Source organism: Astatotilapia calliptera, chromosome 8 (genome assembly GCF_964374335.1).
Source record: "Astatotilapia calliptera chromosome 8, fAstCal68.1, whole genome shotgun sequence".
NCBI classification, from domain to species: domain Eukaryota; kingdom Metazoa; phylum Chordata; class Actinopteri; order Cichliformes; family Cichlidae; genus Astatotilapia; species Astatotilapia calliptera.
Window position 1 is genome coordinate 16,784,907 of NC_137429.1, and position 24,303 is coordinate 16,809,209.

General features: G+C 42.1%; 1 protein-coding gene across 1 annotated transcript in view; it reads right to left on the reverse strand.

The window, feature by feature from the left end:
- The window catches only part of LOC145430302 (uncharacterized), a 358,832-nt gene that overhangs the window by 209,771 nt on the left and 124,758 nt on the right, over window positions 1–24,303 (reverse strand). The gene's annotated exons all lie outside the window — the stretch shown is intronic.

The window sequence follows — 24,303 nt, forward strand, 5'->3', positions numbered from 1 at the left end:
GCTGTGAATACATGATGTTGACAGGAAAGATGTGTTATTAACATTAAAACACATGTATCAGTAAAAGATTTTACAGGAATAGGACACGCAGAAGTTGTACAAAGTGAAAAACAGGCAGTGATTACAAACAGAAAGACAATTAAACATTCTAGGACACTGAAAAGCAACGTACCAAGGAACAAAGGGAAGCACCCGAGTATATTCACTGAATTACCATCAATTATATAACTTCAACCTTGCTAAGAGGAAGACTTTTTTTTACCTTACTTTTTCTATCTCATACAAAAACATACTGTGCAGGTAGAATATTATAAGTGTTTGTGGTAATTCAAAAGCTAGCTAAATTACCTGAACTACTTACATATTTTATAAAGCCACTGAGGCAACAGTTTCTGAATGCTGGATTCTTAATTGTAGTTAGATTGTGGCTGGTAAAGATGAAAATGCATACAGAATATAAACTACAGAATTTGGTTTCACTTTGTTAGTAATAAACAGCTGCAAAAGAAATAGACAAAATGCACAAACATGCATCAAAACAGTCACGGTCGTGGCTGTTTACAGTCTTAATTGCACTCACTGTCATCTTCATAATCATAATGATCAGTAGGTGACAAGTGGAGGTCCTGAGGTAGGCGTGACTGTCTCAGGTTTTGCTTCCTCACAAGACCAAAGGTGACATCCTGTGTCACACAGTGTAATCATCATCCACCTAGAGAAGAAGCACTTAGAGTACTCCTGGTTTTATTTTCTGTGGCTGCAAAAAGACTGAGGTCAACAAAGTTCAGAAAAAAAACCCCAAGATACACAAGGTCCAACATTCAACATTCAGTCTTCATAAATTAAAGAGGGACGAGGTTGGTCCAGTTATACTAGATATCACTATACATCACATTACTGTGTATGAATAATAACAAAGAAACTTTGAAGATGCAGAGCATGTGGTCCCATCATTAAACTATAAATAAACATAACCAAACTTCTTTGTTGGAAGAGCTAATGTGTGACCTCTGCAAATTGACTTACCTCTGCAAGTGTGAGTGTCTTCCTTCTGCACAGGGTGCTGCAAAAACCCTAAACAAAAATTGGACTCTCCAGGCACAAACAAACGACAAAGTCCAAAAGGGCCATGGAAAATGTTATCTGTGTGGAGGCTGGATGCTGCTGGATGTCGCACATTGTGTTGTTCCTGCTCGCCCATGTGGACAATGACGACACAGAGCTTTGTCACACAGTTTAAATTAAGCACTGGAGCTAGAAGAACTATAGCTAATAAGAATATTTATTGAGAACATGTGGCTGAAAATGATCATTTTTGGTAACTAGTAACTTAATTGTAAGTTAGCCATGACAGAGGCAAATATTGCTGTGCGCCATAAACCTGATGGAATGCACTCTGCCCCCCTTCTTTAAGTCTACAGGCCTGACTGGAGGGCAAGAATCGGTTGCCAGGAGAACGCGCGCATTGCAGAGAGCAGCAGAAGTGTCATCTCCAAATAAAGAGATGCCCAGAAAGCTGCAGAAGAAGAAATATGAGCCAAAGTGCTGGATCTCAGCCAAATAAGGAGAACTGTTGCTTTCTTCCAACTTTTGACCAATCACCTTTGTGTCCTGTTTATCACACATAATAAAAAGTGTTTAGTGCCTGGGCACGGCAGCCTCTTGTCTCTGAGTCAGACAGAGGGTTCTAACCATTTTGACAATAAATTGTGAAAACTTATAATTGGAGCATAGCTGTCTTCTCTCGTAAAAAACCCTACATAAGCACCACAAGTACAGTGAAGCATGTAATAATATAATATCATGGCCACTGATCAATGGTATCAGTGGTTGTTGATCAGTGGTCATGACTATTTGTTTATTAATGATCAAGAAACTGACCTCACAGCCCATTGTTTGTCAGTGGTGCTAGTTTCAGATATTGTGTAAGGTACTGTGTATAAGTTTGGGGAAACCTGATGTCACTTGGATGGGTGATGGAACCTTTCTCCCACTGTAAACGCTACGACCAGAGGAACAGAATCAACTTTTTGGGATTTCCTTAATGGGATGATTGAGCTTGTATCAAGACAAATATCTACAAATGCTTTTCAAAGCTGTTATATCAGGACTCGCTGTATTACTCAACAGAACCACATTGACATTATTGAGTGCTTATTGGCACTCGCTGACTTATAATAATCACTCCAGAAATGCTATCAATTTACATCATCTTACCTGTAAACACTGCCGTATCCACCGGAAGTCAGCGACAGTTGATTCTGGAGTCTTCCCATCCTCCTGTTAGTGATCCTCCATCTGAATGGATGATAACAACCTTCTGAAAGTGTATCAATAAACACTTTAGAGGCAGTGACAGCCTCTGTTTTATAACTTCAAAAGATCCAGTAATTAATTTTTGTCCTTTGTGGAGGACATCACTCTGAGACCTCTATGCCAAGCACAATTTATGCAATGTATATGAGTACTACTTTACTGTCAAGATGACATCGTGGGCTTTCTATTGGTGCCATATTTCTTGGGATTTGGGCTAAAAGAACACACAGATTTTCTTTTCAAAATGTTAAGTGATTGGAACTCAGGCCAGCCCATCGTCAGTATACTCAGCTTGCTGACCAGACCTTCACCTACCCCCTCTACGTATCAGTAAAATCACTCCTCTGTTTTACTTCGCCAAGTTAAATCACCAAGCCACGAATCCCTTGTTGAGTTTTCCCCTTTATTTATACTTTAAGTTCTCTGCTGTCTCCGTGTTTGGTTCTGCACTGGAGTCCGCAATCATGTACAGGCCTCTGGACCTCTTTGACACAAATAGAGTGTAGTAAATAAAGTCCACTGTGAGAAGTCATTTATTGAAATCATGTTTTAGTGTTCAGGTGTCTTTCTTTCATCTATTTTAATATTCATGAAAGAAAAAGAAATTTGAGCAGAAATCCACTCAAAAATGTGAAGAATCCTACATGATCCCCCAGAATCAGCTCATTAAAAAAAAAAGAAAGGAAAAATTAGCGCCATTTAAAGAAGCAAATTTTTACCTTGATAAAACCTTGCATTTTTGTGCCACCATAACTTAAGTGGTCAATATATCTACACTAGTTAGTCTTTAACACATTTTAAATGTGTTAAACCTGAATTAAAAAGAAAAAAATTCAGACCCAGTCAAATTTATTTTGAAGGTTATTTCAAAGTTTATAGACAATATTTTGCATGGCTTCATTAAATATGCTTGAGTTAATGTACCAAAAACATCAGCTGATTTTATGGTAGGTAGGAGGCACACTGACCTTCATGCATTTACCAAACTGCAAACCATCACAGTTCCCTATTCCATTTTGTTAATATTATTCAAGTGGAGCGCTGACCAGCACAATAAAAAATACAAATCCAGACAATGATGTAAGATGAGCAAACTGTCATTAAATAAACTACATATGTTTTCTATTAAAACGTATTTTATTCTTGTTTACTTATTGCTGTGGGGCATGATAGAGATGATAGCTCTGATTAGACAGATTAGAGAGATTGGATAAAACTTTATTATTACCTCGGGTGGGTTCCTCCCGGAAATTCTGTTTCCAGTAGCACAGCACCGATAGAAATGGCAAAAGAATGTAAGCAGAAATAGAATTATACCATATATACACATATACACATATATAAATTCAGAGACATAAATACAGAGTATATAATAGCGACAAGTAGGATAGGAATACCAGGGAATTGCACATTTCAACTATTGTGAGTCTGTTGCACCGTTGAATAAAGAAAATATTACACAGTGAAAAGGGCACTACTATTCAAATAAAGAGATAAATAAATAGCAGTGGTAATGATCAATATTGAAACAAAGTGCAGCATTTCTCACTTAGAATCAAAGAAGAATGAATAATAGCAGTTTAAAAAAGGGGGGACTGTAAATTAGATGCAGTCTGTTACTTTTTTAACTCTCTCAAGGCAGGTGTTGCCGATTTGCAACAGTTAAAAACTAACAACCTGATTACCTCACATACATATTTTATGATTTTTTTTTACTCAGAAGTACCACTGCAGGACTTGGTTGTGCATTAGCAACAAAAAGTTTAATTTGAGCCTGAGAGGGTTAATTGTTAAGGAGTTATGTTGTGCATGTGTTTTTGTTTTTTTGACTTTTGCTGTCATGATTCCAGGTCTCTCTTGGAATTTTTACCTGGATAAATAAAGGACTAATAATAAATAATGAAACCATAGTGTTGCTTTCATTACCACTAGAGGGCAGCAAAGTCAGACATTTTTAAGTTATGTTTTCTGATATGATTACTTTGAAAATCTCAAACTGCTGTAACTGTGCATAGCAAATTTATTTTTCATTTATTTTTGTTACACAAAGCAAGCCTTTCTTTTTGGGCAAGCTAAGATTAATCAATATGTTTATTTTTTTATTTTTTTTATTTTAATCAACTTTAATTGAATTCACTTTATCTATCAGTTCAAGATACAAACAACAACAACAAACAAACAAACAAACAAAACATAGCATGCGAAAATACTTTGTTAAATGATTTACTACTAGATTGTCAATCTCACCTGGCTGGTAGATGAATAACCCATTAACTCTACTCATGTACATCTTCTCTTTATCACATCTAAGCTGATTTCTTCAGACTGCAATCATCAGGAATTCACACCTTTTTCTGCAGATGACACCTGATGCTATGAAAAAACATCCAAAATGTCTGATTTGTTTTATGTATCTGGAAATATGCCTTGCAGTTGATGAGTGGGTGATAGCACTGTTAATAAGCTTGTGGTGGTGGGGTGGATAAGATAAGCAAATATTATTGAACTGTCTTGGCTGAAATCTTTCTGCAAGACAGGAATCAGATGGAAGTAGGGACAGTGTCTCTGGACTGACAGACTGTAGTGGTTCCCCTTTATAAGAACAGGAGGATGGACCACAAGCACCTCTAATTTAATCAAAGCAGCCCTAATGTTATATTTTTCAAATTTTGTCTATTGGAGACAGTGCATGCTGCAATGAAAACAAGTTTAAATGTCCAATGTTCTTGATGTTATAATGTTACAGTGCACTTACGCAGAGGCTTTGCATGCTTTAGTAGCATGGTGTGTTAATAAATTAGACTTGTGTTGCTGCAGCTGAAAGAAGAAGAAGAGAAAATTCAGTGGCATAAATCAATTCTCCAGCTTCAATAAGTTGCATGCTATAAGTCTGCTATCACTAGTTGTCAGCCAAGGAGCTGAGGTAGCTTATTAGTTTTTTATTCTGGCTGAACTGGGCTTCAGAGCTTATTTACAACACAACAGAGCTCCAGAGAGAAAGTCAGAAGGATGTTACTTGTCAGTGCCTAGAAGCAGCCCTTATTCAGTTAAAATATTGTCAAAAAGCAGTATACATCAGGCTTTTATTAGGTAATAAATGATTTCGCTGTTTCATTTACCTTTGTTGTTACAGTACAATGACTGCGAGAGGAATACGGAGAGGGTAGAGAGAGCAAAAAGAAATGGCCAAGAGTTGACATGTAGTTATAAAACTGAGGCAGCTTACAGGGAGTGCAGAATTATTAGGCAAATGAGTATTTTGTCCACATCATCCTCTTCATGTATGTTGTCTTACTCCAAGCTGTATAGGCTCGAAAGCCTACTACCAATTAAGCATATTAGGTGATGTGCATCTCTGTAATGAGAAGGGGTGTGGTCTAATGACATCAACACCCTATATCAGGTGTGCATAATTATTAGGCAACTTCCTTTCCTTTGGCAAAATGGGTCAAAAGAAGGACTTGACAGGCTCAGAAAAGTCAAAAATAGTGAGATATCTTGCAGAGGGATGCAGCAGTCTCAAAATTGCAAAGCTTCTGAAGTGTGATCATCGAACAATCAAGCGTTTCATTCAAAATAGTCAACAGGGTCGCAAGAAGCGTGTGGAAAAACCAAGGCGCAAAATAACTGCCCATGAACTGAGAAAAGTCAAGCGTGCAGCTGCCAAGATGCCACTTGCCACCAGTTTGGCCATATTTCAGAGCTGCAACATCACTGGAGTGCCCAAAAGCACAAGGTGTGCAATACTCACAGACATGGCCAAGGTAAGAAAGGCTGAAAGACGACCACCACTGAACAAGACACACAAGCTGAAATGTCAAGACTGGGCCATGAAATATCTCAAGACTGATTTTTCTAAGGTAACCTGGTTAGTGGCTCTGGTCGCTCATAGAGGTTGTTCTCCTCGTGGCTGCGTGCAGCGGGGCTGGAGGATGGTCTGTACTGGTGGACATAGGTTACTGGCCTGGTGGCCTGGCTGCCCCTGAGTGGATCCGGGGCAGGCGTGGGGGTTTGGGGTTCGGGGGTGCCTCGCCTCCGTGCTGGGGCTCTGGCTGGGCCTTGGGGGCTTCGGTCCTCGTCGGTGTGTCACCGAGGTTGTGAGCGGGTGGGTGCACGGGGGCTCAGCTCTGGCGCAGGGGGCCTCTTGTGCATCGGCCTAACTGGGGGGCTCTTCAACTGGCAGGGAGGTTGTTCCATCCTTGCAGGAGTCCACTCTGCAGGTGGGGGAGAGACATAGGAGAGGTGGAGAATAAACTTAACCTCGGTGTCTGTTGTCTTGTGTAGTCTGGGAGACGATTGAATGTTGGGGTGGGTACAGTTTCCTCTGGGGTAGGGTGGGCTGCCCCAGGTCCTGTGGGGCTTGGCAGTGCTACCGTAGGCCCCGGTTTGGATGGACCTGGGCTCCCTTGCCCCGGTGGGTACCAGAGGACGGGGGTGCCTACTGGGGTCAGTGGGGGAGCTGGCCCTAGGGAGGGGCATCCTCCCCTCCCTCCTTTTCCTCCCCATCCCTGGCTACCTCCCTCTTCCCGCTCCACCACACTCACGCACACAGGTAGGGCCTTGGGGTGCGGGTGTGTCACAAGGGTGCAGGGGAGACCTTCCCCCCCCCCCCCCCCCACCCCCCCCGTCCCCTTCTGGCCACCTGTGCCTCAATTTTATCTCACAACTTAGACATCCACATTACTTACACTCTCATAACATACATATATATATAGGGCCTTGAGGGTGGGCACGTTAACAGCGTCCAGTGGACGGTCTGTGTACTCAAACCTACCTCTGGCGCTGGTGCCCACCTCTCAATTTTAAATCCATGTAGACATTGAGGGTTCTCGGGAGGGGCCGTGCTAACACCTGCTGCTCTCTGGCAGCAGCACCATGCTCTCCCTTGTTTTAAATGCACTTTAGAACAACACGCAGCAACACTACACATGAGCGGGAGGAGGGAGGTATGGGGTTTTCACACACCCCCGTTCTCTGCTAGCCATTGGGGCGGGGGTGCTGGGAGGAGATGTTGGCTGTCCGATTGGCCTCCCTGCTGCTGCGGGGCCTGGGACGGTCTGCTTGCCTCCACCCCGGGGGGAAGGGTAACATCTCTTGGGTCTGGGTTCTGTTTCCCCCTCTGGGGGCGAGGGTACCTGGACCCGGGGTATAGAGTATGTTTGGGGAGTGTGATTGTGTGTACATGTCCATTTATGTCAAATCTTTACGTTGGGTGAGTGCTGAGTGTTTGTATATGGTAAAAAATGGTAAATGGCCTGTATTTATACAGCGCTTTACTAGTCCTTAAGGACCCCAAAGTGCTTTACATATCCAGTCATCCACCCATTCACGCACACATTCACACACTGGTGATGCATGTGTGCATGAGGGTGGGAATGCATGTTTGTGTCTGTGTGTGCCTGTTTGTCTGTGTCTATATGTCAGGTCGGGTCTTAGACTCCACCTCTCTGGGAACTCCCAGGCCCTCCAAGGCCTATCTCCCCTCACCACACTCCCTGCCGGTGACTGATGCCCTCAGGGGTCGGTTCTTGGTGTCCGGGGCTCAGGTATGTACCAGCTCACTCCCGGTGGCTACCTGGCGGGGCCTGGCGCCTGTTGCTCGGTCAGGCCTTCTCCGGGGTGCGGGGGGCCTCTCGGGCCTCCGGCCTCTGGGCCTGCGGCTCGGTTCACTCTGGCACAGCTGGCTGCCGGCAGAGCCGGCGGGCATGCCGGTGCAGCCCCCTCTTGCTTCTGCTCGGTGGCTACTGGGTGACGCCTCGTCTGGGGATCCTCAGCCCTTCCCATTAGGGTGGCACGGATGCCCTCTGAGGCCTCTGGATGTCTGGGGCCTGGATCTCCTCCATGCCTACTTCATGCCCTGGGGGACGGGGCTATGGCTCGCTACATCCTCTTGCAGACCATTACACGTGGAAACCATTTAAATACAAGCGCGCTGATCCACACAGGTATGCACACGGGTGTTCACTGCTCGTAGACTTAAATTACACCTTTCTTGGCTGCTACTTCAAAGCACATTGTGCGCTGTCTGTCCTGCGTGCTGCACAACAACATTGAATATTTAGTATTTACTGCTGTCTACACTTAGCTAGATTAATGCGATGGTGTTGTGTTTAGTATGTTGCTTTGGTTTTTTTCTTTGCCTGTTTTCTATTCTTCTTCTCTCAACAGGTGATCCAGGAGATTTTTTTTTCTTCTCCCCCCCTTTCTCACTGTCCCTCTCCCCTTCTGTTTTTCTTTTCCTTCCTCTTTCTCTCTCCCTTTCCTATCCCTCACTCATGTCTGTCCCGTCTGTAACATCTGAAAATAAAATATAATAAATAATAAAAACAAAGGTTGATCAAATGGACCAATACGGCAATGCCACGATGATCCATTTGGCAAAGTAAATCCATTGGGTATCCTTGTTGGTCTTCAGACAACAATTCTGATGGCTAAAGAACCAAATGGGACAGGCAAAAAACAAAACAAAAAAAACAAACATGATTTTCATGCAGGACAATGCTCCATCACACGGTGGCACGGTGGTTAGCACTGTTGCCGCACAGCAAGAAGGTCCTGAGTTCAATTCCAACATCAGGCCGGGGTCTTTCTGTGTGGAGTTTGCATGTTCTCCCCGTGTTTGTGTGGGTTCCCTCCGGGTACTCCGGCTTCCTCCCACCGTCCAAAGACAAGCAGCTTGTGGGGATAGGTTAATTGGATAATCTAAATTGTCACTAGGTGTGAATGTGCGAATGAATGTGAGCGCGAATGGTTGTCTGTCCCTGTGTGTTGGCCCTGCGACAGACTGGCGACCTGTCCAGGGTGTACCCTGCCTCTCGCCCTATGACAGCTGGGATGGGCTCCAGCACCCCCCGCGACCCTGAAAAGGATAAGCGGAAGCGAATGGATGGATGGATGGGTATATATTTGTCTTTTGTTAAGTTGCCTAATAATTATGCACAGTAATAGTCACCTGCACACACAGATATCCCCCTAAAATAGCTAAAACTAAAAACAAACTAAAAACTACTTCCAAAAACATTCAGCTTTGATATTAATGAGTTTTTTGAGTTCATTGAGAACATGGTTGTTCAATAATAAAATTATTCCTCAAAAATACAACTTGCCTAATAATTCTGCACTCCCTGTATGTTCTGCTCATGTTTACTAATGATTTTATGTTCTGAAAAGATTTAAAGCCTGGATCTACCAGCATTCCATCCTGCCCCGAATCCTGTGCCTCTGCTTGTCTATACAGTTCCAATAACTACTGTGAAGCGGCAGGGAGCATGGACAAGGTGGGAGAGCACCTTGCAGCGTAAGGTCACATGGGCAAACATCATGCGGGCAGACTTCCACCGGATCCATTTCCTAGTGCAGGCAGTATATGACACTCTGCCAAGCCCAGCAAACCTCCATCTGTGGGGGAAGAGCGAGCGACCCTTCTGTCCCTGGAAGAGGGACCCTAAAACACCTCCTTAGCAGCTGCCCATAGGCCTTGGCCGATGGTCGGTATCGTTGGCAGCATGACCAGGTGCTCAGAGTAGTTGCTGAAAAGATTGACTCAGCAATCAGCACCAGCAAGCACCATCATGCTCCGAGGAGGGCAATCTCTTTCGTTAAGGCTGGAGAGAAACCCCAGGTGCGCCCACATTTAACAACCGGCCTCCTTAACACAGCCTCGGATTGGAAGCTACAGGCTGACCTAGCTAAACTGCTAAAGTTCCCACAGCACATTGCAAAAACATCCCTCCGGCCAGGCATGATCATTATTTCTGAGGCCTCAAAACAGCAGATCATGCTGGAACTCACAGTGTCCTGGGAAGCGCGGATTGAGGAGGCCAATGAAAGGAAATGCAATGTTTTCTCTTAATATTAAGTGGTGTTTTAATTTACTATTTTAACACAAAACCTATGTCCAAATTGACCCAAATTCTTCCAAGTTATCTATTAACTTACCAGCTATGGTTAATTGTATTTTTTAGATCTTATTTGGACAGATTAATGTTATTGGATAATTTGCATATTTTAAAAAAAGATTTAATTTGTTGTGTGATTAATTCATAGATCTGACACTACTGAGTGACAGATTTTTAATCTTCCCCTTCAAAATGGGCACCATTAGAAAGAGTAGGCTGAGAGTACGTGGAAATTATTTTAGCTTTAATCACATGGAATACAATTGCATGTGCCATAATACGCCCAATACATGATCAGAACATTTGTTTGTTTGTCTGTTTTTTTCTTCATCTTCAGATAACAACCTTTACCATGAAGTGAAAATCAAAGGTGAAATTATTTTTTCAGTAAAGCCTTTGCAACTTTGCTATGTTAAAAATATACCTAACTGCTAATTTATTCTGACTTCAAAAGAGCCACTCCTAAAGTTATACTTGGACAAAAATGCTATCAGGCCTGCAGGTGTGTACATAGATTGTACTGACTACATTGCACAGATACCTGCTAATAATGCCCATATGTCCTTTAACCAGTACAGAGTTTCTGAGAAACTGGAGCACAGACATCTCAGAAACCTGTTTCATGTGACTTTGCACATAGCATTCTGCTTAACTGCATATTTTACATAATTAAAATGAAAATTCTCACACAAAAACATTAGACACAACTGACAGAAGCAGTTCCAAAACCGAAAGCACCTAAACTGCTTTAAGTACTTCAGTAAATTTAGTTCCTGAAAGTCTACTTATGTGTCATCACTCATAAATAAAACTGTACTTTTGGCATTAATCCATCCAGTCTTCATGAGGATTTATTCTAGTCTATGTTGCTCTGGATGGAATGAGGTCAAAGTCTAAAATGGAAGCTGACTGTAACAAATAAAAGTTTAGCTTTATTTAATATTCAAGTTAATGTTCAAAGTTTATTTTTAAGTAAATTAGCTATTTCAAACACTAGTGTATTATTAATTCATTTTAGTTGATGATGATGATGGTTATTATTATTATTATTATTATTAACAATATTATTGTTATAAACAATTTGGCTTTTCACTCGTTTCACATGAAGTGATTTGTAGTAGCTGCCTTTGCTGTGTGCATCTTTGTGCCCACCATTTCCTGCAAGCAGGAATCACATGTGTATTCATTCATGAGCTTTGTTTCTGAGATGTTGTATAATCTCAGAAATTTTATTTGTATTCATGGCATTCTGAATATTAACAACCTGATGGAAATTGGCAACTATATTGAGACCTTTACGATGACATTCATAGAAAACACTGGTGACACCAGTGATAACTAGGCTTAAAGCTTTATAAAACAATAGTGGTTACGACGTCCTTTTGACATGGTGTAAGATGTGAAGATTCATATTTTTTTTTATGTGCTGCAGTGCTTTTTTTACCGTCCTCAAGCTGCTCTCCCAGTTAGGAGCTCAGTCTGAGGATAGTTCTCTTTTCTCCCCATGACCCTGATGTTGTTTAATTTCATTGTTATTCTTATCATTTTACCTCTCTCCAACCTGTCCTCCCAACGAGCCATGGATGTATGGTCGGAAGGGGTCCAACCTTCGCTGCACATGACAAAAAATGAAGTTCATTTATTATTGATGCACATTGTTTATTTCCTTAATTCTTTCCTGTATTGCTTGAACATGAAGAAAACTGTGACTTCATCTTATTAAATGACAATGAAAACTATTTGTGACTGTTTCTGCAGTTTTCCCTCTTGGAAGTTTCGGCCATTTTAAAATGATACATTGCTGGCTGGACTCTTTCATAGCCGCATTTGGTTTCCTTAACCAGGCCAAGTTGTTTAATATTTTAAGAGCTTGCTGTTCTAGTTCACAAAAAGTGCTTAAACCATGTACCTTCAGAAAAAAGTGTGCAGTTTTATTCCCAGTTGGTTTAAAAGCTGTGAAGCTGCCATTGTTTTTCCCACTCTCGTTTTAACCTTACAAATGTACGAATGTGTAGTGGTTAACGAGCTATATCATCAATGAAATGTTGAAATATCAGGCCAAACAACACGCACCATTCTCACGATGCTGTTCCTGCTTTTGTAACAAAGCTATTTGATGGTATTGAGATAACTGAAACCAAAGGTAAATACATTCAACATGGATATTTTAATCTTTTCTCATCACTTATAAAAGTTTCCATCTGAGATGCATTTCTTACAGATTTTAGGAAGTTTAGATTGTCATTTTACAGTAAGTCTATCTGACTTAAGTGTTTAAAACCATCTGCAAAGTTAAGCATCTTAGTGACACATCCATCCATCCATCTTCATCCGCTTTATCTGGGGCCGGGTCGCGGGGACAGCAGTCTAAGCAGAGAAGCCCAGACCTCCATCTCCCCAGCCACCTCCTCCAGCTTATCTGGGGGAACACCAAGGCATTCCCAGGCCACCCGAGAGATATAATCTCTCCAGTGTGTCCTGGTTCTGCCCCGAGGCCTCCTCCTGCTGGGACATATCCGGAACACCTCACCCAGGGTGCATCCTTGTCAGATGCCCAAAACACCTCAGCTGGCTCCTTTCGATGTGGAGGAGCAGCGGCTCTACTCTGAGCCCCTCCCGGATGGCCGAACCTCTCACCCTATCTTTAAGGGAGAGGCCAGCCACCCTCCGGAGGAAGCTCATTTCCGCTGCTTGTATCGTTCTTTTGGTCACTACACAGAGCTATTGGCCATAGGTGAGGGTAGGGACGTAGATCGACCGGTAAATTGAGAGCTTCGCTTTTACACTCACCTCCCTCTTCACCAAGACGGACCGGTGCAGCGTCTGCATCACGGCAGCTGCAGCCCCAATCCGTCTGTCGATCTCCGACTCCCTTCTCCCATCACTCGTGAACAAGACCCCGAGATACTTGAACTCCTCCACTTGGGGCAGGAACTCATCCCCGAATCGGAGTGGGCACTCCACCCTTTTCCGGCTGAGAACCATGGCCTCAGATTTGAAGGTGCTGATCCTCATTCCCGCTGCTTCACACTCGGCTGCGAACCGTTCCAGTGCGCGCTGGAGGCCTTCACCCGATGAAGCCAACTGAACCACATCATGTGCAAAAAGCAGAGATGAGATTCTGAGGCCACTGAAGTGAAAGCCCTCTGCCACTTGTGATTGTGATCCCCCCTGTAGTTGGAACACACCCTCTGGTCCTCCTTCTTAAAGATGGGGACCACCACCCCAGTCTGCCAGTCCAGGGGTACTGCCCCTGATCTCCACGTAACATTGTAGAGGCGTGTCAACCAGGACAGCCCCACAACGTCCAGAGCCTTCAGGAACTCGGGGCGGACCTCATCAACAGCAGGGGCTCTGCCACCAAGGAGTTGTTTAACTTACTCAATGGCCTCGCCTGCGGAAATTGGCGGGTTATTCCCCTCATCTCCAGACTCTGCTTCCTCCTCAGAAGACGAAGTATTCCTTCCACCGCCTGACAATTTTCTCAGTCAAAGTCAGCAGCGCTCCGCCAGCACTATACACAGTGCAAGTAGAGCACCGCTGTCCCCTCCTGAGACGCCTGACGGTTTGCTAGCACCAACCACCTTGCGGCCGCAGCTCAATGCAGCAGCTTTGGCATCTTAGTGACACATCACAGTCTTATTAAAAAATTCAGCTTAAAAACTAAAATTTAAACATAAAACATTTAAAAGTTCTAAAATGACAGCAATTAACATAAATGGAAAGAAAACAAATGCTTGTATGTAAATGTGTAAAAAAACTAATTTTTAAAAAAGTCGAGATCTGCTTGTGCGCTATATATTCTTGAAATATAAGAAAAGGCACAAAGATAAAACCATAAATGTATATTTTCAGAAATATAAATAACATGCTGTTAAGTGTGTTTGATTGACCATCATCCAAAATTAAGACAGTTAAAAAAGACCTCATTATGAGTAAGTAGCCTGTGTGCTGGTTTGTGGTGTTAAATGTCATTGCTTTCTTGACGTTGACTCTGTGTAATCCAATACAAAAGGGTAGCAATATGTTTCAGATGAGAAAAAGTATTCATAGAAACACTGTGGGGTACCTTTTTATGCCATTGAGACTCAATTTGAGACTACTGTGTGGTTAGCAAGTTTTTTAACTGACCTCCCTGTCCATTGTTCACCAGTGATGCTAAGTTTCAGTCATTGAGCAAAGGTACGATTTATAAGGTTGGGAAACCTGAAGTCAGCTGAGGCTGAAGAGGTCAAATGGGACATACTTATCGCATGTTAGATCATGACATGTGGAGAAGATGGCGCCGGTGCGTGTGGCTTGCCGTCTATCACTGCCAGTGTTATGTTTGTTTGTTTTGATTTTATTGACTATTGTAATAAATGCCAACTCTCTCTTGGTGTATGATCGCCTAACCCTACTCGATCTCGGACCTTCTGCCAAAGGCTGGGCAAAGTGGAACCAAACTGGACATAAAACTTTGCCCCCGCTAATATCGGAGATCCCGGCTCACCTGTGCCGTGTTCCAGATCCACCACTCCGGCATAAGTGTCGTCGCCGGGGTCGAAGGGCTGGCTTCCTGGTGAAGGTGAAAGCTTCTTTAAGGTATTCTCTTAAGCCCTTATCCAGAAAACAAGGAGCGGTGCCAAACTTCTGTTTCTCTCGGCAATCGTTGGAACCTGTTGGTACCTGGCTGGTACCTGTCATCGGCCCGGATGGGATGTTCCAGTCCCGAAAACTCTGCTATCCTCGCCCCCGCCAGCGTGGTGTGAATCTGCGGAACCTGCGGCCTCTGTGTCGGGCTTCTAGGACGGCTAGCGACGGGAATCCGCCGCTTACCGCCAGGATTGGCCTGGTAAATGCTAGGTCCCTACCGAACAAAACGTTTATCCTGAAGGATTTTTTCACATCCCGAGGACTGGATTTTCTCTGTGTGTGCGAGACGTGGCTGAGCGCCGGTGAGTGTAGCATCTTCTCAGATCTTCTACCTGGCGATTGCTGCTATTTTAATTCCCCATGTATGTTGGGCCGAGGAGGAGGAATAGCTACGATCTTTAAATGTCATTTTAAATGTAAGCAGCTATCAACCCCGTCGTTTACCAGCTTTGAACTGTCTGTGTTTGAGCTGGGCTGCTCTCACACAGTGTTGTGTGCGGTGGTTTATCGGCCTCCAAAATGCAATAAGGATTTTGTGAGTGATTTTGCTGACTTCTTGGCTGAATTCATGCCAAAATATGATCGTGTTCTTATTGTTGGGGATTTTAATATTCAAGTGTGTTGTCCTGATATGCCCATGGCGAAGGGCTTTTTAAACCTTATTGATTCGTTTAATCTGGTGCAATGTGTGACAGGTCCCACACATGAACGTGGACACACACTTGATCTTGTTTTATCTCATGGCTTTTCTGTTTTTAACATAGAGATTTGTGATGCTGTGTTTTCTGACCACAGTCCTGTGATGTTTGAAGTTCCTCTTGCCTGTGCCTCAGTTAAACCTCGCGCTGCTGCTCAGCTCTGTCGTGTTTTTAACTCCTCCACTGCTGAGCACTTTTCAAGAGTCTTTGACCAGATCTGTAAGATCCTGGATTTTTTATGCAGCCAGACTGAGGAACTGAGCTCATGGTTTTATTCCACCTGTCGGACTGCTTTGGACACTGTGGCTCCATTAAAAACCAGACTGCCTAAAAGTAAATCTGAGCCCTGGCTGAACGACATGACTCGAGCTGTCAGACACGACTGTCGTTGAGCTGAGCGCAAGTGGAAAAAGGACAAACTACAAGTGTCATTCCAGATGCTGTAAAAGATGCCAAAAGAAAACACTTATCTGACATTATTTTGTCAAACTGCCACAACCCACGTGTTTTATTTAAAACTATTAACTCTGTTCTTAGTGCACCATATACTGACTGTATCGAGCCCTCATCAGAAGACTGTGAAAATTTTTTACACTTTTTTATTGAGAAGGTCTCCTCCACAAGGGCTCAAATCTATCCTTGTGCTCATGACCTCTCAGTCTCTGTTTCCTGCTCTGCTGTCTTTGACAGGTTTGAGACTGTGACTCTGTCCTTTTTAAAGGAGACTGTTGGTCATCTTAAGCCTGCAGGGTCTCCAAATAATGCTGTCCCTCCTCGACTTTTAAAAGAGGTGTTACCTACAGTTGGTCCTTTGGTTCTTGAGCTGGTAAACCATAGTCTGATGTCAGGTGTTGTCCCTAAAGATTTTAAACATGCAGTAGTCAAACCCCTGATTAAAAAACCTGCTCTTGATCCTACGGTTCTTGCAAATTACAGGCCTATCTCCAAACTACCTTTTATTTCCAAAATTCTTCAAAAGGTAGTTTACAGCCAAATAATGGCCTTCCTGGAAAAGCAAAATGTGTTAGAGGTTTTCCAATCTGGTTTTAAACCCTTTCATAGCACTGAATCAGCCCTTTTAAAAGTTTTTAATGACATATTTTTAGCGACTGATGCTGGGGACTGTGTTGTTCTTGTGCTTTTAGATTTGACAGCTGCATTTGATACCGTGGATCATGCCATTTTATTCTCTCGTTTGGAGCACTGGGTGGGCATTAGGGGCACAGCACTGGAGTGGTTCAGGTCCTACTGGGCAGGGAGAACTTTTTGTGTCGTCCTCGGCTCCCCTCTTGTGTGGTGTCCTACAGGGCTCAGTTCTAGACCCCCTCCTCTTCTCTTTATATCTGCTTCCTCTTGGTTCTGTACTGAGAAAGCATGCACGGCATTGCTTTCCACTTTTATGCTGATGACTGTCAGATCTATGTCCCTCTAAAGAAAAAAGGCAGATACTTTACACAGCCATTACTTCAGTGTCTCGATGACATTAAGGCTTGGATGTCTGTTAACTTTTTAAAATTCAATGATAAAAAGACAGAGGTGATGGTTTTTGGTAGCTCCACTGAGACCCCCAATGTGTATGTAGATTCCCTGGCCAACCCGTTCTCACTCCCAAAGCGTAACATTTTACGCTAGGTGACAAATCGTCACCATATTACGTTTTCGGCTACCCACCACGTTCCTAAATGACGACCTCGGAAAAAGACGAAATATGAGAACCGTCTGGACTGAACCTACACATGTTCGCTCTTTTTCTTCAAATCGCTTAGAAACACGCTATTTAACATCATTAAAGTCCTGGTTAAGGTAAGGGATTATATCGTGTTTTTGGAATATCTACCATTGACTTTATCATTGAATTTGGAAGAATTCCACAGAAAGTGTTCCCTTCCAATTTAGTTCATTGGTGGGAATATGGAAGTTTAGGTTGGACAGGGATTATATTGTGTTTTTGGAATATCTACCATTGACTTTATCATTGAATTTGGAAGAATTCCACAGAAAGTGTTCCCTTCCAATTTTGTTCATTGGTGGGAATATGGAAGTTTAGGTTGGAATCTGAATTCCAACCTAAAATCATTGCAAAAAATGACCACCAGCACGATTAGGGAAAGGTTGGGAAATTTGGAATCCTTCCAAATTCTTTCTCTGGGAGGGGCTCAGAATCCCCAGCTAATTAGTGAAGTATAACTATAATTCCAAAAGTCCACAAAGTCAAAGTTTATTCATATAGCACATTTATAGTGGACTCTTATAAGTACCTGGGTGTTCACCTCAACAATAAACTGGACTGGACGACTCTGGCCCTTCTTATACAGACGTCCTGTATAAGAAGGGCCAGAGTAGACTCCACCTACTGAGGAGACTGAGTTCCTTCGGAGTCTGCAGGACTCTGTTAAGGACATTCTATGACACTGTGGTAGCATCTGCCCTTTTCTATGCAGTGGCCTGCTGGGGGGAGTGGAAGCACGGACAGGGACAGGAGCAGGATTGACAAACTGGTGCGGAGGTCTAGCTCCGTGCTGGGATGTCCCCTGGAGTCTGTGGAGGTGGTTGGTGAGGGGAGGATGTTAGTAAAGCCGACATCCATCATGAACAACCCACATCACCTACTGCATGAGTATGTGAGTGGGCTGAGCAGCTCCTTTAGTCAGATACTGAAACACCCTCGCTGCAGGAAGGAGCGCTTTCGCAGATCATTCATCCCAACAGCAGTTAGACTCTATAACTCCTCATTCACGATGTCATAAGTCACTGGACACTGTGAACATCCACGGTCACCACTTCATGCATAATGGATCTTCCATGACCTTCCAAGCTATATAGTTTATGTCTTCCATATTTCCAACTATATCCATAATCACATACTGTGTATGCTACCATTGTATATAGTGTATTATCTTAATTTTTTCATTGATTGTACTTATTTGTATTTTTGTATTTCCTTCATATAGCTGTACCTGAGCTGAGGTGACGCAAAACTTTCCCCGTTGTGGGATCAATAAAGTCTTATCTTATCTTATCTTTTTAAAAAAATTTTATATTCTTTATTTCTACAATATTACTTCACGAAGGTGATTACAGGCATTAATCGACACAATTTACAAGGGAAAAACAAAACAAAACGAAAAAGAAAAAAAAAAACACAAAAAAGCCCAAAGAAAGAAAAAAAAAAAAAGCCCAGTCGGGAGTGAGCAATTAGCTAGGTTGGTGGTTTCAAAGCTATTTGAGAGAGAACCATTAACTTTAATTCTTGCGGTGGGGTTAGTATATAATGCCCTCACCGTATCAACAATTCCCTTATGTAAACCGAATTTATCCAAGACTTTGTATAGAAAGTCCCAATTTACAGAGTCGAAGGCTTTTTCTGCATCAATACTCATAAGCATGGCTGTACTCTTAGATGTCTGTATCTGATGTATTACATGAAGAGTTCTACGTATATTATCCTGGGTCTGTCGTCGTCTTATAAACCCCGTTTGATCATTGCTAATCAAGTCAGGTAAAAATTCTTCCATTCTCCTGGCCATTAGCGAAGTAAACAGTCTATAATCTATGTTAAGGACAGAAATAGGTCTATATGAGCCACACTCCATTTTGTCTTTCCCTTCTTTCGGAATAGCCGAGATAATAGCCTCCTTCCAACTCGGTGGAATTTGCGCTGTTTTTAACACCCAGTTAAAAGTAGTGAGTAGTGTAGGGATCAAGTCCTGTTTGAATTCCCGATACCACTCCGGTGTAACCATCGGAGCCTGGTGACTTATTTGATTTCAACCTATTGATGGCATTCATAAGTTCAGCTTCCATCACCTCCGCTATCATCATTTTATTTTGTTCCTCGTTAAGGCTTGGTAGGCATAAAGAGTTCAGTTATCTTATCTTAAAACAAAAACAATTGACCAAGGTGCTGTACAATTAAGATAATCAAAATGAATAAAAACATAAGAAGACATGATAACAGTTAAGAAAAAGAATTATAAAATTAGAAGGTTTGAGTAAGAAATAAGAGAAATAAAAGTAGTACAAACTCATTCTGCCCAACTCATTCTCGTTTTGTTTTTATGTCCACTGACAATTTCATATATTTCCTTCTCTTCCACTGCTTCCGGCGCTCCAAAGTACTTTTAAATCTGGCCCACGAAATCATTTTATATAGATTTATTATTATTCTTTCACATGGCCCGGCGATATGAGGCGCTAATAACAAACTAACTACAGATCCCATAATGTAGCGCTGCAGCCTCCTTGCCGGCTAGGCTACATTTCAGAAGATGTTTTTCATCACAGCAAAATCACAAAGGGAAGCTGTTGTGAAAGCAAATTTTATTTTGGCAGAGGAGAAAGCCAAATCAGCCCATTTTTCACTCTGAGGAGCTGAATGATGAAGGTGTGCGATGTCTTGTGTCCAGACAAAATGCAGATTTTGGCAAATGGCAAATTTGGCAAATGTGAGCCTGAGCAGAAATACGATTGCTGATCGGGTTTGTGAGAAGGTCACTGATTTAAGAACACAGTTGTGTCAAAGAAGCAAAGACATTATTGCACACTCTCTTGCTGTGGATGAATGTACAGACATAATGGACATTGCACAGCTGGCCATCATCTGTGGAGTGGACTACAATTTGCAGGACAAGGACATTAAATCGATGCACTGGACAACAACAGGAAAAGTTTTAAAAATGTCTGTCAAAGTGTAATCGACATGCCCTGGGACAAACGTTTTGGACTTCTAATAGATGGAGTGCCGGTGTTATGAGGTGAAAAAAGTGGAGTAGTCAGCAGGATGTGAGTAAAGATGCAGGAGGAAAACTGTACTGCTTAACAGAATACTGCATCATGAACCAGGAAACGCTGTGTGGTAAAGTCTTGAAAATGGAGAATGTAATCATCACCGTGACGCAAACCATAAATTTTATCTGAGCTAAAAGTTTAAATCACTGTCAATTTCAGTCTTTTATGTGGAAAATAGATTCAGTTTGCAGTTTGCCTTATCATATAGAGGTTCATTGGCTGAGTTGGGGAAAAGTTCTCAACAGTTTTTGAGCTCAGCAAGGAAACCTGTCAGTTCATGGACATGGCATGTATGACGCGATGAAGGCATTTCAAGTGAAGCTGTCACAAATGCACCAGTGCCTTACTTTTTGAACCAAGTCGGCACACTTTGCTGATAAACTGAGCGAACTGCGCACTGAGTTCACTAAATTATTAATTTTTATGTTTAAAAAACAGTGGGTCTTAGTGTGTGTTTTAGTGTGTCAGTAAATTTTTATCTTGTTTGGCCTGCGACCTTAAGTGTGCCTTGAGTTTTTGCACGCTGTGAAATTGAGTTTGACACCCCTGATCTACGATCATCAAAGGCAGCACTGAGGTCTAATAATATTAAAATCGCAAAATCTCTCAAGTCAGTAAAAGTTAAAAGGTCATTAGAAACTTTTAAAATAGCAGTTTCAGTGCTCTGGTGCATTTTAAAACTAGACTGAAATACTTCACCAATGCCATACAAAGGTCTGGAGCTGACGGGGGACAACTTTCTCCAGGACTTTAGAAAGAAAAGGCAGTTTAGAAATTGGTCTGTAGTTGGATAAAACTGCTGGATCCAGGTTATGTTTTTTTAAGAATAGGTTCCACCACAGAATGTTTGAAGTCAGCAGGGACACACACAGACTGAATACTGCTATTGACAATACAAAGCAAACACATACCCACAGTGTCAAAAACATCATCCAACGACTTTCTTTAAACAGGATGGAACAATATCCAGCGTACATCTTGTGGGTTTCAAATTGCTGACTTCACTCAGTAATGAAAAGGAAAAGGGCTTAAAATGATCAAATGCAATTGAAGCTGCCGTATGAACAGATGACCTGATATCCGCAATCCTATTAATGAAGAATTTCAGTAAGTTTTCACGTTGCTTTCGATGCTGCATGGGGAGCTGCAGTAGGTGGATTAATAACAGACTTAATCATGCTGATATGAGGTTTGTGACAGTTATTAGACACAATCTTATAGAAATACTTTTTGCTGCTCTTAAAGCTTTCTGATAATTTATCAAAGATTCTCTAAGTACATCAAACCATACCTGAAGTCTGTCTTTTTTTCCATTTTCGCTCAGCTTTTCTACACATCTGAGTTCTCTGGTAGCATTATTATACCAAAGCTGGGTTTTAGATTTTAGACAACTGGTTTTGAGTGGAGCAATGAAAATGCTTTAACGAAGCCAAAATCTAAACCCAAATTCCAATAACACACTCGATCATAACAAAACTTTTTTCTTTTTTTCAAGTACACAATCCCAAAATCCAACATTTGCATCTAAAATCCACTAATAAACTCTTTAATACCAAGAGTTATATCTCAGTTCCAAGATCTAAATCTCAAATACCAATAGCTGTGTCATTGTGAAAAATTTTAAAATTAATTGCAAACACCTGATGAGCATCTTTTGATGTACATTTAATAACATATTGCAATAAGGAGAAACCAGAGAAACACGGCCTTGATGTCTTTTATACAAACACACAGACAAAAGTATTCAGCAACATACTTACTACCTACTTGCTCCCTGATAAGGAGGAGCCCCGATATCTGTTTTACATCTCACATGAACTTACAATGCCTCAACTGTGTTGTGTATCTGTGTGTGATAGAGCATAAAGACACATTTATTCTACAGACATATAAATGAGTAAGACTAAGTGACTAACTGAAGTTTACTAATACTAAAGTGATCAATACATAACAAAATAAATGTTCAATTACATTATCAAGGTTCCAAGAACATCTCTAGCGTTTAGCATAATGTCAACAAGAAGCAAGGTTATTATCCTTAATGAAAACTAACGAAATAATGAAAACTAGAAATAAAATAAAAAAATGTTAACAGAAATAGAAATAAAAACAAGACTGGACAACTAACTAAAACTGAAATGACCGTTCACAAAACTAACTAAAATTAACTGAATTTATAGAGAAAATGTGTTCAGTTTTTGTTCACGTGTGTGTGTGTCATACATTAGTCTAGGGCAGGGGTAGGGAACTCCAGGCCTCGAGAGCCAGTGTCCTACAGGTTTTAGATGTGTCCTTGACCTAACACAGCTGATTTAAATGGCTAAATTAGCTCCTCAATATGTTTTGAAGTTCTCCAGAGGCCTGGTAATGAACTAATCATTTGATTCAGGTGTGGCAACCCAGGGTGAGATCTAAAACCTGCAGAACACCGGCTCTCGAGGACTAACGTTTCCTACGCCTGGTCTAGGGGGAAAATGAACTGTAGTTTCCATTTTTTTTCTTGCTTTGTCTCATTATGCCAGCAGGTGGCAAGTACCTCGGTCGAGTCGTCTGTGTTGCCGCTCCGTCCACGCGTAGCATCTTGTCAGCAAAAGTCAAGAGAAAGCGCTAGAGTCGAATTTGGGATTTCTCTGAATATGACTGTGTTTTGGTTAAAAGCAAGTGTCTTTTAGTGGAAAGAGATAAAAATTTGTGGGACATTTCTAAAGGGCAAAAAATCCCACAAACCTTAAAGTGCACTTGAAAAGTTCACAAAAGAAGGCTAAACTAGCTTATCTTGAGAAGGTAAGTGTGCACGCCCAAGCCCAAGGTTGGTCCATTCAGCCTGTACATACTTATAGTTATAGAATATTCACAACATACTTCATACCGTGTACATTATAACATACCATAATAGACCCATTTCTGTAATATACTCACATATCTATATTATTGCTAATATATATTGTAATATATCTATATCACTAAAGCACTTCTGGATGGATGCAAACTGCATTTCGTTGCCCTGTACCTGTGCATGTGCAATGACAATAAAGTTGAATTCTATTCTATTCTATTCTATTCTATTCGCAGCAACATCACAAGCGAGAGGAAGCGTTGGTGAATATGTTTATTGAGATTGGGATATCTACACAACTGTGTGAGCTAATAGTCTGATTGGGGCCGAGATGGATATAGCAAAGCAGAAACTGAAAGAACTAATAAAAGAAGCGAGGAAGCTAACTCTGTGTGTAGATGGCTGGAGCAAAAGGGGATTAACAGGATCTTTCATGGGTGTTTCCACTTGTTTTTACCACCCACCTGGGCCAGGTCCATGATGCTTTGCTTAACGTGCAACGAATGGAGCACCCACATACCAGGGAAGCCATCGCCCGCTGCACTGATCAGACATTAGAAGAGTGGGCTGTAGGGAAAGAGAAGGTGCTGCTCGTTGTAATCAATAATGGGGCCAACATCGTCAAGGCTGTACGGCTTCTTCAGAATCGCATGTAAACTGATTGATACCAACGGTTCTCAGGATGAGCAAAGAGCTGCTGGAAAGGGCCAAGACAAAACTGTGGATATAGTCTGAGTCGGAGGAGTCAGACATTGAGTGTGAGGAATGTGGAACACTTGGTGAGTGTTCCACAGACCTGGGAGCTTGAGGGTCATGCACAGTATCTTAGCTGTTCCCAGGACTGCGCTCTTCTGGACAGAGATGTCCGCTGTTGTTCCTGGGATCTGCTGGAGCCACTCGCCTAGCTTGGGAGTCACCGCACCTAGTGTTCCGATTACCACTGGGACCACTGTCACCTTCACCCTCCACATCTTCTCGAGCTCTTCTCTGAGCCCTTGGTATTTCTCCAGCTTCTCATGTTCCTTCTTCCTGATGTTGCTGTCATTTGGAACTGCTACGTGTATCACTACGGCCATCTGCTTCGTTTGTCTACCACCACTATGTCTGGTTGGTTAGCCACCACCATTTTGTC